The sequence below is a fragment of the Diorhabda sublineata genome, chromosome 2 (assembly GCF_026230105.1).
Source record: "Diorhabda sublineata isolate icDioSubl1.1 chromosome 2, icDioSubl1.1, whole genome shotgun sequence".
NCBI classification, from domain to species: Eukaryota; Metazoa; Arthropoda; class Insecta; order Coleoptera; family Chrysomelidae; genus Diorhabda; species Diorhabda sublineata.
The window spans coordinates 28379751-28395192 of record NC_079475.1 but is presented as its reverse complement, the minus strand read 5'-3'; positions in this window follow the sequence as shown (position 1 = coordinate 28395192).

Sequence of the window (15442 nt, the reverse complement as noted above, 5' to 3'; positions counted from 1 at the left end):
TTTTCCAAACACAATTCAAAACAAGTTCTTAATAATTTCCCCAGAAAATGAACCGAATTGTGTTAATATGGATCTACTACTATTACCGCCTCACGAGACATATGAAATGCTATTCCCATTGAATTGACTCTTAGTAGAAATGTTAGACTCATAAAAGTAATTTCTTATATGTTTTATGTTTTATAAAGTAGAAGTAGGCAATCTTATTTCTGTTTGATTAAGTAGTTGGAAAAACTTGTTAAGGAATACACACCATAAAATGAAAATTCCATTATGAACTTTCAATTTTTTCTTTCCTACATTCTAGTAAAACAAAATATTTCATTTCTACTTGTCATGCAGGACACTTATTGAGTCCATAATGAAATATTCTCTATTCAATATGTCTCCTTGATCTACTGGAATCTAAATAAAAAGATCGAAAATCAATTCCTCTTTCACTCACGGTATCAAGTTCGTTTATATATGATAATATTGTGTTGACTTTTTTCTACTAACCACATATTAGTGTTATTATTTATTAATTATATTGGAAACTTTTCACCTGCACCTGACTAATTTGAAAAACTTCTTATCTTAAGAAAAGGAAAAGAAGCTTTTTTCAGTCTAAAAATTTCATTTTTTCGTTTCGGAACATACGATATAAATCGTTCTTTGAGATAGGTATATTGTATTAATTAAAATCTCGTCTATTTGAAATGAATACATATTATTTTGTGGGAAGGACATAACTAGACAAAAGGAATTTCCACTCAAAACTTGAGAAAAATATGCACATTAATTTCCTTGGATGTTGAAATTTGAATATTGTAATATGTTACGAAGTTTCACTTATAAAAGTTGGCTACTTTAATTTTGAGGTATGGCAACACTGATGAGAACATAAAGTTTTACATTTCTAATGTGAACGTACTCAAAACGTGTTTTCATAAGAGTGCTATTTGAGTAAATCACATATTCTTCATTATACATTTTTTCGCGTCTGATACCGTCTGATAATTTCACAATCACTCATAAAAAAACTCAAGATGAGCAAAATTCAAAAAAAGTAGTTTGCGCACGATGTAAATGGTCGCCTGAATAACTGGATATGTCGCCACCGATCCAGAAACGTAAAACGTCAGTACTGAATGATAAACCAGCATTTATTTACCAGAAATGTTCAAAAAAATTAGGGTAACCAATCGCAGAAGCCGAATGATTTTCCACGATGAGAATGCGATATCTCAAATGATGATTTCTTCTTATTCTTACAAATCAAAAATATATTGCAAAGTCAACGTTTTCCCACATCTGAAAAAGTGGTTGATGCGTGGAAATCAAATGTTTTGGGAGTATCTCAATCGGAATAGAAGAAATTCTCCGATAACTGGTTCAAATGCATGCAAAAATGTATTGAACTGTCGTATTTCCAAAATACATCATTAATCTCGATTAGAAGCACCACTTAGAATGGATTGTAAGAAGCTAGAAATATTCCAAAAAAACTTATTGGAGATTCCATTGAGTTTCATTAATGAATAACTTTCAAACTGCCGGTGGTAAAACGAGTAGCTATTATGTCTTTGTATAAAGTACGTTTAAGTCACCCTTAATGTAATGCCACTGAGGTTGTACTTTATACGCTGGAATCATGAACAAATTGTTCTTATGAAGTTCAAAAGCAGCGGTGTATCGCCACTCAATAACATTTCCTTGAAGTATTATTCTCTCGCGAGGAGCAATCAAAAACCACAATCGAAGAACAAGGTGTAAAAGGAATAGAATCGAGCTCTGTATATAGCTGGTGATCGCGTGTCAGATGCAGTCGTACCGAGGGCGTTAAAACTAAGGTCACAGGTCATACTAATCGCAAGAAAGTGAACACGCTGCTCTACCTCCACCTAACACCTCGCGGTATCTACTTAATTTCCACGGGTCGGATATGTTCTTCGGATATATGTTCATGCCATTGGGTATTTTTCATCGATGTAGACGTTTATGGTTTGTAATTAAGCATATAGAAAATTTATTGCAGTGAAGAATCAATTTATGAGTCCAAAATATAAATTGAATCATTTTCCATATTGTTTTTAGCTTTTATTTTAACGAACTTCTGTTCATACCTCCTATATTTGTATCAAATTTTCTGCAATAATAATTATGCATTTGTTACAATAGTTCAGACTTATCATAATAAAATACTTGACAAGAATAATTCATGTTTTTATCTTGCCAAACTTGTGATGACGGTATAATTTTAATTCACAAATTATATATTGATTATTCGATAATATAAATCCGTTCCGATAATTGGAAGTGATTAATGATGTTAAATTGAAGCAAACAGAGCTCGTACACGTAAAAATCTCTGTTTATTATCGCAAAGAAAGGCCGCAAAGATTTTGGCCGAATGGTAAGTGCGGAACGTGGATTTAACATAACTGTTACTTGCGCAATATTAGAAGCTAGACAATATATTCCTCCTTCTTTCTATTTCCCTAGACAACGTATGCCATCCACACTAATGAAATATAATCCAGGTTGGATACTCAAATGGAAGTGGATGGATGGACTTAGAACATCAAATAGCTTATGGAAAAGAGGAGAGCTCTTTTAATTTTGGATAACCTTACAAGTCATAGAACTCTAGAAGCCATTACTTTTGCTCACGAAAACAACATAATCATGGTTTCGTTGCTCCCACACAACAGTTGCCGCTTAAAACCGTTGGATTGTATTTAGAGTTCATTAAAAAAAGAGTTTGGTTTATAGCCAACAAACCATCAACAACAACAAAGAATTACAATCTATGATATTTTGGAAATATTTATTGAAGCCTTCACAAGGATTGCTACTCTAGAGAAGGCTATTAAGTGCTTAAACTTACTGGGATTAGCTCAGTTAATCCAGATATTTTATCTGAAAAAGACTATATGCCTTCTCAAGTCACTGAAGTAGCTGAGCCTTTGGCAAACCCACCATTGTCTACGACGGAACCCTCCAATTATAAATAATTTGATAGGTGAAAATTTTGAATAAAAGAATATAGAGACTACAATAATAAATTCACAGTCAAATACAATCACAACAACAGATTTTTCATTCGATGACCCTCAACTTTCAACAAGTGCCCAAGAGATGACTAATGAAAATAAAATTATGGCAAACGCTTCAAATTAAATTTTTCCATAACCTACAAAGGTTCTCAAAAAATCACTAAGCGAAAATCAAAAACTTGACATTTAGAAGAATTAACGTACTCACCTTCCAAAGCTTTGAGGACAGATGTAGAAGAGCAAAAAGGACATAAAGAATCACTAGTAGCCTCCAAAAAATTATGCAAGAATTTAACTGAAAATGAAAAAATTGAAAAAAAAAAATTTAGAAAAACGGGGCAAGAACAAAATTGAAAACAAAAGAGTACACATTGAGCCGACTTATGATAGCAGTGATTCTGGAATCATTACAGACAATAATCCTCATTGCATTTACTGTGCAGAAGAATTCATCAAATCTAAATCTAAAGAATGATGAATTCAGTTTAGCTTTAGCTTTATTAAATTTTCGATTATTAAAATTTATTAAATTACAAAATTACATTTCTCTAATCAAAAGAATATTTTTTTCAATTACAAAATTACTTTAAAATTTACTTTTTTATGTAACTTTTCTTATAAATAGGTTGTCTTCCAATTGAATTCATTTTAAATTGTATGAAATTTCATTGGAACACATGGAACCGGACAAAGTTCCCTGTGCTCCAAATACGGGGTAAATAGGACTATAATTTTTTCCATTATATTTTATTCAAAGAATACAAATTTGTAGAGTTTTCAAACTAAATATTTGTCTGTGTATACAAAGACCTTTGAGGTATATTTGTTTGCCAAATTTGACAAACTTTTCTTTAAATATACTTTGTTATTTAATTTGAAACCTTAAATGGTCCTATGTGCCCCCCTACCCCTATTGAAAGGCTTTATTGGTGGACTTTTTTTTTCGATTTGTTGATATTCTACATGGCAGTTCTATAACATTCATAATCTCACGTTTTCCAACAAATTCTTTGAAGCTGGCAAATTTTGATTAATAGATTGGATTGTAAAGAAAGATAAAGGTCGTTACCATGCTTCCAAGTGATAAGTGAAAAGAGCAGCTAAAAACTGATTAGATCGTTAAAGCAACCTTTATTTGTAACTACAGTTCCATGGGAATTTATATTTTCATATAAATCTTTCTAATTTCTCGTATATTTTGGTTGAACTAGATTGAAAAATAAAATTGTTTAGCAAATAAAAGTTATTATATTATAAAATAAATTGTTTATTCAAAAAGATCAACGTATATCTTTTATCCAAGATTAGTTCTCGAATAATTAGAATATTATTGTTGATACCGTTGTTTCTGTTTCTGCAAATATTTAATAAGATTCACCAATTAATAGTTAATTATTAAAATATATAACAACTTTGCCACCATTTTCTGCCAATTACTATATTCTTGAAAGTGTGAAGTAAAAAAATTGAATTTTCAAATAATTGGAACAAAGAGAAACTCCGAAGTAAAAACAATGTTGAATTATTATTGTTTGAACATGTTAAACAATTTATATAATATTTACGGTTTGGTTAGCAGTAATTACTCTTCCGCAATTCGTAGATTTTTTGCTACCAAACTTTCTAGATTATTATTTGATACAGTAATTATTTTACTTCAGCATTTGTGATTCATGAAATATACAAAAAAGTGATATAATTAAAAGGAACTGGCTATATGTGAATTTACTCAGAAATCAATTGAAATCAATTCAGGTTATGCGATAACTGAAAAACATTAAAATCTAAAACTTAATTAACTTTTAATTAAGTCAAACTGGTCAAATTCAACACATACAAAGTCAATGTAGAGGAAATATAAAATTTATATACTACACAATAATTGCCCATGAAGATGTTATACATATAATAAATAATAAAACTGTACAACAAAATTGCTGGATGAATGACTTTCATTATTGGTATTCTACTATCACTTATTTGGTGTCGTTGAATCTAGATTTTTTTATGACAGGCGTTATAGTTAGAGACTTCTAGCTAAGAGTATTCACACAAAAATCAACGTTCTACCTTGTTAATTTGCTGATAATTTATGACTTTAAATGTGTCTATATAATTTTATATAGCACCGCGGAAGAATTTCTGCCAATTATCCAAATCATTTCTTTTATATTTACGAAGAGTATTTGCTTGAAGAAAATCGTTTCAAATTGGGCTCACAATAATTACTTTGCACACGCGCTGGAAATGGAAAACAAGCCTTAGACTCCACAAGAGGCAGGGAAAATGTCTTGAGTTTCTAATTTTGTGAACAAAAACAAAAAGAAATTAATTTTGGTACAAAAACGCGAAGATCTAAAATGAACCCGTGAATCAGTATGGCATTCATCCAGTAAAATACGAATATCGTACAAAACCGTCAGTTTGACGTATTTTGAACCCTAAAATATGACGCGAGTCTTGATCTCGTTCATCTCCGGAGAAGGCTATGCACTGACTACTTCAATGTGCCCAAATTATCTGAGTAAGATCATTTGAACAACTATATCTGAGTTTGCTTGAGGAATTTTAACTTCCAGGCTAAAGTAACATCAGGAATTTTCCGCACAAGAGAACGAGAACTCAACAATTATATTACGGGAAAAAATGACTTCGTATTGTGTGAGGATGTACCTGGTTTGATAGGATCGACTATAATATAAAAATCAGATTGCATTCTCTTTGTACTCCTCTTTTTCTCTATTTTCTATTTTCCTGCTAATATAAGTGAAGAACAGGGTGAGAAATTACATCATAAGATAGTACGATGGAGGAAAGCGACTGAAACGTACACTTAATAGCTGACCTTTTTTTGGAGCATTATTAATTACTCTTTTCCTCCAGCTTCAGCAAGAAAGTTATACACAGAAAGTTTTTTGGTCTTTAATTTGAATGAATTACACTCTTCTCTTTTCTATAATATTAGTCACATATTTAGAATCGTCATTTAAAATTAGACTAATATCATATAATATAATTCAGTCATCAGAAATACTGGCGATTTTTTTGCATCAATTTCAATTGCATGAAGCATCCAAGAATCGCTTCTATTTACAAAATAAATTAATACATTGGTATGATTTTCAATTTCAATTGCGACATCCCACTTAATTGGATCTTCATGGGCGATTGAGAGTTCTAAAATATAGTAAGAATGCTTAGTTTAGCATTAGGTCTATTTTAAGATTTCAATAGGAGAAAAAAATTAAAAATCTAATATCTGTCGAGTATCAATCTGTTGGCCAGTTTTACCCTAAACCTATACGACAAATCGTTCTCGATATACAGTACTTTGTATTTTGATCTGCCCAGCAGGTACATCTAATTGAGAAAAACTTACCGTATTATATGATTGTAATTGTTCAATATTTAAATATCGTAACCTCAACATGCGACAATATATCATCAATATCAAGCCATTCATTATCTTTGTTTGAATAATTCAATATTATTTGAATTACTTATTAATTGATTACTATTATTTTTAGGTAAGTCCAAGGATGGTTCTGCAGTTGGCGATAATGAAAATGGTCTGGTAGATATAAATAGTAAGTTTTCAGTAAATATATTAGAAAAAGTAGTGGTCTTCAATTTTAGATTCATAAAATAATATTGATCAAATGTACTGTACAGTATTATGTTATATAGAAATTCTATAATCAGTAGAACCAAAAAAATGCAGACAGATCAAAAATTTTACACATTTTTTTGGTAGTTCAATAAAGCATCAATGACTGCAAAAGAAGATTCCCTCATTTCTGTCCGGGTAGTGTCTCATCCAAGCTCTGTAAATAGGAGGAATCTGATAAACGACACATATAGCCGTCTGTATACATGCAACGAGATGGCGACACAAGTTTCCACAAGCGAATGAACGCCTAATTTTGTGTTTGCAAATTATAATGGAAGCAAATTCATACATGGTTCAAATAAATGAAATGGAACAATACTTTAAAACAGTATTACAGTATCACATGAAATGACAGAGGGAAGTTATCCTATCATTTGAATTTTTTTCATATCACATTCAAGGGAAACAATAGAAATTTTTATGTGCATAAGTTCACTTAATGATTCAAGTTCAACTTACAGTCTATTAACGATGAAACAATGAATGAACAAATAATCAAAATAAAAAACTTGTAGTTCCTTATTGAAATTTTTTGCTTTAACCGCTTAGTTCTTTACTATAATATAGTTCCAGTATAACGACTATAGCTACGTACGAATTCCATAGATCCTAATGAAGTAATTTTATCATCATCAATCAAGGGCACTTGAATGATATTAAAATATTAGAGGGAAGATAGTGAGATTAATTCTGAAACTAGGCTCTATAGGAGATGAAACAGTATACGAAAAAGTAATGAATATATATATATGTAGCGAAAATATGAAAGCACAAAGACTGGATAGATCATATTCTAAGAAGATAACGATTCAAAAATTACACAGTTGTTCTCAAGTTGGAATAAAAAAAAAGGAAAACAAAGAAAAATGAGACGAATATATGAATAACTGGATATAAGTAACGTGGCAAAACACAACGAGAATAAATGGGATCCAAGACACATCATAAAATGATGGAAGTTATACATACAATTGTCACATTTCCCTCCTGTTCAATTATTTATAGCAATTTTTGATTTGTTTCAAAATTATCGAGTGGACTGTCTGTTTTGCACATAGATACACTTCAATATTACACAATATTCCAGAACTTTTATAAACAGCTAGAATCAACCTAATGAATGTTATATAAATCAGTTATAGTTACGTATCTAAAATGTATTGCATCATTACTGAAAAGACATCAAAACAATGCGCGCATTGTTAATAAACAACAAATGCCATTTTCAAGTGTCAAAGCTACAAAAAAATTAACTATTATCTTGGAAGTATACACAAGTATACTGTTACAGTGGTGGAGGTTGAATTAGCAGTATAAAATATATAGATTCAAAGTTGTTTCAAATCACCATGGATTTGTGAGAATATTGAAAATAGGTATCTACAACAAGATAAATGTAAAAAAATGTATGCGAAAATTGATAAAAAATTGAAAAATATACTCAGTTTTTCTAAAATATTTAGAAAGGTACATTGTGGATTTTATATCATAACCTCTTTACTCTATCTTAAGGTAAAAAAGTCTTCAGTTTTCTTCAGTTTCCAAGCTGCAGCGACAATATCATAAATACAACTTGTTGTTATCTGTAGTCACCTAAGCTTCGCTGCACTTCTAAGCTGTTTAGTGGAAGTTTGCACTCATCACCACCTTTATGTTTTTACCAATGTTTCTTGGTAATAAATTGCAATTACAGTAATAAGCCAGTAGATACGTATAATCTTAGTAAGTTCTATGAACTGCTCTCTACGCCCTCTACTTCATTCTCTAAAGTAAAACTTATCTACGCTCATATTCAAACTCAATAACACCTGTTACATATCACTTTTGTAAGTATTCAATTATTTTTAAAGAAAGTCATATTTTTTGAGGTATATTTCAACAAACTATATATATGGAGTTGGTTGTAATTTTCAAAAGAAGTAAACGAATAATCTAACGAATTTAAATTTAAAAAAATATCAACATAAAAAAGTTTATTAAACAGAATAGTAAATAATCGTTTGTTCATCTGTAAACTAACGGTTACAATGTAAGCCTACAAGGAATCACCGTTCAGCCAATGTCACAACGAGCAGCGGAAGTAAAGTTTCCATATTTAAAACCAATGAACCAAAGTACACTCATTCAGTTTATTCATAACTGGAAGTAGAGAGTCTATCAATGAATTTTAGATATTCTAAGAGTATCTTGGTACTGACTGTTTATTATTATTGCAAAGTAGGAAGGTCATTGAAGAAAGAATTCGATATGTAGAAAGTTCTATTTAAAAAGAGTATTATCACAATTACCAATATCACTCTGTTAAGTATTATCAACATACAAATTTTAACAAAATATATTAAGTAACTAATTAGAAGAGATGTATAAAATTTGTTAAAACAAAAATATTTAAACAGATAAAATGCAGTTTAAATACAAAAATCATCTATCCCTCTGCTCTCTACATACTGATGGAAATGATGTCATGTCTACCGTATACATATTTTGTTTCAGAAAAATCAATATAAAACATTAAAATATATGAACTCTATGATTAGGAGTTAGTCGAATAAATTAAATTATATTAAATAAACAAAGGATACGCCAATGTCTATCATTATTTTTCTGGTCGACTGCTCGGTAGTTGCACCATATATCATCCGCTGACGTATCGTAATAGTATGATAATATGTACATACTCTGGGGCAGGCAATTTTTACTAAGCAGATTACAATATCAATCTCTTTCCCGAGAATCCTGTAGATTGTCCCATCTTCAGGGATAAACTTCTCATGCTAAGAAAAGGGAGGGCTCTTTTCCTCTTTTTCTGCCTACTCTTCCTGGAAATTAAGGATGATGCATAAATTGTGTTTACTGCCTTTTTGTCCGGATATTGTCACAACGTTGGAATATTTAGTTAAGAATTTTGTATACTTGAAGATGAGATGTTAGAAACAGATAATACATAATCGAAATATTTCAATTGTTATACTCAATATTGAGACTAGGACACTTTATATTGAATAAATATAGTAAACTGCGTCACTCATATAAACATAAAAGGATTAATACGACTTTTGTATTTTGATAATATTAAACTCCACATCCAGGTCACCCAACTAAGGATGCTACGCCCGCAAATATCCAAGTCATTTTGTTGAGGGAAATGATGTAAGGGATATATGATATCCACAGATATTTTCAAAATTATGCAAGAGGCAAGTAGTTCTGTTAAAGAATTTCAAGATTTTGAGTGCTGTTGGAGCTATCTAGCTTAAGTAAATTGCCACGCATCTTTTAACAATTATAATAAATCTCCTATAAAATTCAAATTACTCAAAGAAAATAATGTCGTAAAGTCAATGTCTTTGTTTCATTACTTTTTTAGAAATTGAACGCTTACTTGCTTACTTGTTGACACATAATATATGAAGACGACAATAGCTTTGGTCTATGACATTTTTACGAAGAGGAATCAATAAAAAAGTCAACTAATTCATAGATATTAATTTCATTCTCTATCAAATTTATTAACCTATTTCACAAATATTTTATTCCCTCTTATGTAGGACTATTTACAATAGCATCATATTTGTGGCGACCACACTTCTCTGAACAGCTTCTTCAATAAAATTATAATCCTTTGACCCCGGGAATTCCAATACCTTCTCGAGCAGCTCTCGAACGCCTATATATCTGTGGAGCTAAGCTGCTCCTGGAGTTTCGACACGCGCCACTAAGTTTAGTTATATGTTCTGTATATATTTATTGTGTATATTGTTTTGTTGATGAATATATAGTAATTTTAAGTAGATATCAAACTCTATTCTGCTACCTCTTCACCATTCTAGACACGAAAACTAGCGCCCATATATTTATTTAAAAAACTTTCCATTATTATTTTTTTTTTCGAAGATTATATGGATTTAATAGAACAGCGATGAAATTTTGTTCTGTATATATCCATATTTCAATTTATTAGTCAGTGTCGCCAAAACTGCATTTATTTTTTCAATTTAGCAAGAATTGTTAAATCTAAAGGTCGACATCGTGAATGAAACTGATATCTCCCAATTTATCAAATCTAAATTGTAATCAAAATGTTTTATGTATTATCACTAACAGTGCCTTAAATTTTTAATCAGCCTTGTAAAATTTCGCAGGACCATGCCAGTATTGTATAAAGTATAAATATTGGATCATTCTGATATTATCTGGATTCATATTTACAAAGTGTGCATAGGTTTGTGATGGTTTTTCTATTTTCCAATTTATTTAAACTGTTTTTCAACGGATTTAACTAACTTATATAATAATTAACTCATGACTACATATATAAATAAATATTCATACTTTATAATTTATTTGAATTCACTGGTTCCTGTTTACTTTTCATTCCGTTCACTGTACCTTCTTATTATAAACTCTCGATGCTAAACAAGCACGAATTTATATCAGAAAGGAATTTCTAGAATTCTAGAAAGTCAACAGATAAATGAAAAGGACTTCCTAGAAACTGATTCAAAAAAGACAATATAAACATATCGCCGCTATGATAAACTCATGTATAAAAGCTAACATCAAACGAATTCTGCAAACCGGAGGTTTCATTAAATTTTTAACTTAAATTATAACCGAACAGAACCCGCTTCACGGCCCTTGTCATGGACGTTTATGTAATTATGCAATTCTCATAATACCGCATTCAAATTTATTAATTATACCATAACATTATTGGTCGATATAAAAAAAGAATAAGTTTTAGCAAAAATAATTTATTGATATCATTATTACAATTTTAACATGATACCAGTGATTTGGCTGAGCTCATAACAAACAAGAAATTTTCAGACTTACAGATAGACTTATACATATTGATATAGACTTATAGATACTGTCCAGTGAAAAGCGTTCATCAATATGATTTTATCAGAAATCTGTCATATTTTTTTCGAATTTTTGTATAAAATTTAAGGTGGAGGATAGATATTTGGTAAATAATAAATAGGCATAGGAAATGGTACTGGCAGGTTAATTTACCATATCGGCTATTAATTTAAGAAAACGTACCAATAAATCAACATAAAAATTTCAAGTCTAATTTCGCACCACTCCTGGCGCATTTTGATAAATACCCTACAATTTTTCGGGAATAGCAGGAGTCAGTGTGTGTGGTCTTTCCACGCCACAGCACCGCGCCGATAGATCTCAGTAGAAGGACCCTAGCGGTGCGGTGCCAACTGGTAAGAGGCAACAGCGTGTGACCTGTAGTTGGCGCGCTCGTGCTCAATGAACATATTTAACACTGTTGGCTTTGATTCGGCGGATGTTTTACTGATTCATTGCACTTTATTAGGTTGGTAACTGTTTGAAACTCATTGGCAGGTAGAATACTATACTTTTTTTCAATGCTAACTTCATTTACGAAAACAATTAATTATTGTAGTAGTAAATTTCACAAGTGAACTTTTCCAAAACATACATATTTTGTTTTTCATATAATATTGGAGAAATGTGAAAGAGCGTCGAATAAAATTAACAGAAGTACAGTAATGAAAGGGATGCACTTTTTTCATTTTGTCGTTTTATATTGAATCAACTTGCGTCGGAATGACATTGCTCAGTATAAAAATTTTCAGGAACTTAGATACGATGAATTTCTGCATACATCACAATTTAATTATAATCATCTTGTCAAAAAATTCGAACCCCTAACTGCTTTTCATCACAAGCATGTCCTACAACAGCAGTGAAAGTCATTTTATACTTGCCCTATTTGAAGACCTTTATAGAAAGTGAAGCAGTCAAGTGGGATACAAGGCATATAGGAATCGTAACATGAATCCCGAGCGATCTAACAGGGCATGCTAAAATATAAATATATATATATATATATATATATATATATATATATATATATATATATATATATATATATATATATATATATATTATGACACGTATGTCGTCATCTACGTCAGCACTACAGAAATTACTTTCCCACAAGGTTCATTGGTACTCTGAACTAATGCTTAAAAATAGAAAACTAGGAAACCAAAAATCATCTCGTTATACGAATGACCAGAGAACCTTCTATTTTCTAGATAGATAGCACTGCATTCTTCCAAGCACACAATCTTTGAACTCACATGCAACAAAATATTTATATAAATAAATATCTTCAATTTCTAGTACCTTTTTGATATGTTTCTAAATGTTTTTATTTATATTGTTTTTTATTATCATAGCAGTCTTTAAAAAATTATAAAAGAAACTGATTTAAGAGACCTAAAATCAAGAAAACTTGTAGAATTCTGCCACGGAATAAGTTCTTTCAGAAGAAATGCCTTTGTCAATCTCCGAAACTTATTAAATCTATCGCTACTTTTAATTCTGAAGGTAGCTGAATAAATAATTCCATTGAAGATGATGGAATTTTTTACCAGATCAGAGATAGGTATGATTGAGTAAATGTATGAATGGATCTCTCTAAAGTAATTGTCAAATGAAAATAGCGGGGAGAGTCAGAATTTTGTATTTTTTAGTAGAACTATAGGTTTCCCAAAAAGCCATCAAATCATGATCATAAAATGTGGGAGGAAATCAGTAACATAGAATTTTATTCTCAAACAATTGAAGAGACTTGTTTCTTATTCTACTAACTGGCTCCAAAAGACTCTATCATTAAGCGAAGTTGAGCTAAGAAAGTTACTTGTGTGTATGGACACTATTCGGTGAATTTACATCTGAAAAACATCGGAAAAATTACCGACAATTTTTGAAGTTTGTTCAATGAACCAAAGGAAACTTATGAACACCTCCTATGTGGCTATGCTACTTTGAGCTTCTCAAAGCCAGAAAAAGTGAATCGCATCAGACAGGTAATTCACTATGCAAAATCGTTGCTACCTGACAGGTTAATAGTCCGGGATACACAATAGATCAATACCATGAAAACGATTTTCAGATGTATCATTTTTCGACTACTTTTCCTCTTTGGTTTTTACTAGCTTCAAATATTCACAGTAAACAGCTGCTCTTCCTACATTTACCATAATTATGTATATCTTGAAATGCTACTTTGAAATATCTTAACAATTTTTGATGATTGCCATTATTAATACTAAGTATTGAGAACTGTTAGAAACTAAAATTCGACTGAACACAGAGTTTAAGTCAAAGGAATGTTACGGTGGCACAGGTGATCAATTTCGAGGATCTTTTGATGATGAGGGAGATGCGGCGAAAGACGACAATGTTCTTGTTTTTACAATGGGGCTTTGTTTCTACTACTAACGCTGAGATTAGTATCATTACTCAGATCTGATGATCATTTAGAAATGTTTAAGGACCGGGCTCGGTAGACAAATTTCATTTACCTAATAGAATAATACACAGCATAATTGTAGTTTAGAGTTATCTGCAAGAGCAGTGCCACCCGTGATGATCTATGTAGAGAATTCAATTAAAGCGTCGTTATATTGTTAAAATGTATCATAACTGCTATTATACAGTGTTTCGTATTAAATATATTTTCGTTATTCGAAGAGCCCAAATCTATTTTGTTACAGATTAATTTAGTATAATTGGCCTCGTTTTCAAAGATGAGTTAACAAATACTTTGCTTAAACTGAAAAAATGTTCAGAAAATTATGTTATGCCTATAAACTGATTTAGATGTCAATATTTATTTTTTAATTAAGTTGGACAAAAAAAAATTATTTCATTCTTTTTCTTTACTTTGATAATCAGTTTTTGATAGTGGTGTAGAATCACAGCCAATTATAAGTCTTCTTCGTTTTAGATTTTGAGTTAGTTACCTTAGATTTGGATCTCCAATGAGAAGAAATTCTAAAAAGCAAGCATATGACCGTATGACAGTACCCTCGGAAGAACAGTTGCTGTGAATGATCTTTCTAATGAAATTGGTATTATTAAGGCAATCTTTCAAAATGGTCAACCTCATCGAATACACCCACATCTAGATAACAATGATATATAGGCGCAACGAGATAATTCATGCATGAACTTTCGCAATTATGATCTGAACTACTAACTAAAATGAAATTAAAAGATACTGGTTCATCATAAGATTGAGCTCTATAAACAATTAAACGAAAGTGATAACAATGGAGGAAGGTTACTGGTCACAACGTAATTTTTTGAGTGATAGATTGATTGTAAAAGAATTTATATTCACAGTTAATACTATATTTACTACCGATTGGGTTTATCGTCTTATAGATAATCCTCATTGGATGCGAAATTTCAGGAGATTGAATAATTAATTTTATTATATTCAACGACTCATTCATAATAATTTTTCTGCGAAGAATGATAGAATGCAGCGCATAATTTGAAATATGGTAAAAATTGTACAAGGCCCAAGAATCGAGAAAGTTGTTGCAGAATAAGATAAACTTCTAAAGAAACTGATTTTGTCAACCAAGAAAATTGAACCAATTTTCAATCATGGAACATATTTCGAATGCTCATTACTTTGTATATAAATATTCTAAAAATATATCCGTTTAAACATAAATTATGTCCTAGGAAGAAATTTCATTTGTTTTCTGTGAAATAATTTCATGATTTAGGCCCTCGTAAATTTTTTAGATGTAACTGTCACAATGTATGCAATAAAATACGACTATTTTCCACATGTGTGACCACAAATGTACCGTTGCAAGTACTTGTATATTTTTCACTTTTTTCATTATTCACTTCGTCTCGAGTTGCAATATCCTATCTATTT